General features: G+C 44.5%; 1 pseudogene across 1 annotated transcript; it reads left to right on the forward strand.

Annotated features, from left to right (window-relative positions):
- Positions 1-464: 464 nt before the first annotated feature.
- LOC147355315 (small ribosomal subunit protein uS11 pseudogene) lies at positions 465-1,020 on the forward strand (annotated as a pseudogene). Its single transcript, XR_015144906.1, has one exon. The product of XR_015144906.1 is annotated as a small ribosomal subunit protein uS11 pseudogene (transcript).
- The last annotated feature ends 395 nt before the right edge of the window (positions 1,021-1,415 follow it).

A 1,415-nucleotide genomic window follows, 5' to 3' on the forward strand; every position in this document is an offset into this window, starting at 1 on the left:
GAGGGTTCACAAGGTATGTGATCAGTTAGTGCACCATTCTCTGATAAATTGATGGTGAGGTAAGGAGATGATGTCACATGGGTTAATATTATTAAACCTTAGGCTCCAGTAGGTCTAGGGGCTACGGTCCTCAAGTAGTTAACATCTTCCTTTGGATGAGAGTTCTAGCATCTGTAGAAATACTCAGGAAATATGTATCAGATACTATTTTCTAGGTACTTCAGTGAGGAGCTAAAGCAGAGGATATGGGGAAACGGTCTGCCCCTGGGGAAGGAACCATAGGAACCAGCTTTGTTACAAGAACAGATACAGATTTGAGGTTCAGATTGTCATAAAGCTTAGAGACAGACAATGAGTAAGTTCTACCTTTTTTTTAAGGTGACAAGTCCCTTTTGTTTAGCAATTGGAAGAGCAATAGGAAGTAGTCAGGGTTTTTCTGCAATAAATAGTCCTTCTGCCTCTCTTTCCGGTGGTAGAGTCTGGAGAAGACGCGCAGAAATGGCACCTCGCAAGGGAAAAGAAAAAGAGGAAGAACGGGTCATCAGCCTTGGCCCTCAGGTGGCTGAAGCAGAAAATGTATTTGGTGTGTGCCACATCTTTGCAGCCTTCAACGACACTTTTGTGCACGTCACTGATCTCTCTGGCAAGGAAACCATCTGCCGTGTAACTGGTGGGAGGAAGGTGAAGGCTGACCGAGATGAGTCCTCTCCATACGCTGCCATATTGGCTGCCCAGGATGTAGACCAGAGAGGCAAGGAGCTAGGCGTTACTGCCCTCCACATCAAACTCCAGGCCACAGGAGGAAATAGGACCAAGACTCCTGGACCAGGGGCCCAGTCAGCGCTCAGAGCCCTCGACTGCTCAGGGATGAAGATTGGGCGGATTGAGGATGTCACCCCAATCCTCTCCGACAGCGCTCGCAGCAAAGGGGGTCGCCGTGGTCGCCGTCTGTGAACAGGACTCCTCAAATTATTGCTTTCTGTTAATAAATTCCTTTGATGTAAAAAATAAATAAATAAATAGTTCTCACTAAACTGTGAGAGAAAAAGGGAAAACTGAAGTTAATATTATTTACTGGAAATGGAGTTTGAAGGTGAAGCTAAAAGGTGGAGATTCAATAATGGTAAACAGTTTATGCATAAATAAACCTAGGCTTAAACAAGACAGACTTTTTTTCTTCCTCTTTTCTAACAGAAAATCCCATAGTGGGTAGTCCAGGGCTAGTGCAGGGGAATTCTCATTGCGGTTATCTTTTAGGCTCATTCTATCTTTCCACTTTGCCATCTTTGTCATTTGATTTCATCCTCAAAGTTGTCTCATGGTGATCACAGGCACCAGTCATTGCATCAGCATTCCAGGAAGTGGGAAGACTATAAAAGGCTAAATGGCAAACTGAGTCAGCATTCTTTTAAGGA

This window comes from Bos grunniens, chromosome 17 (genome assembly GCF_055505025.1).
Source record: "Bos grunniens cultivar Pamir isolate PY7600 chromosome 17, Bosgru_T2T1.0, whole genome shotgun sequence".
Classification (NCBI taxonomy): domain Eukaryota; kingdom Metazoa; phylum Chordata; class Mammalia; order Artiodactyla; family Bovidae; genus Bos; species Bos grunniens.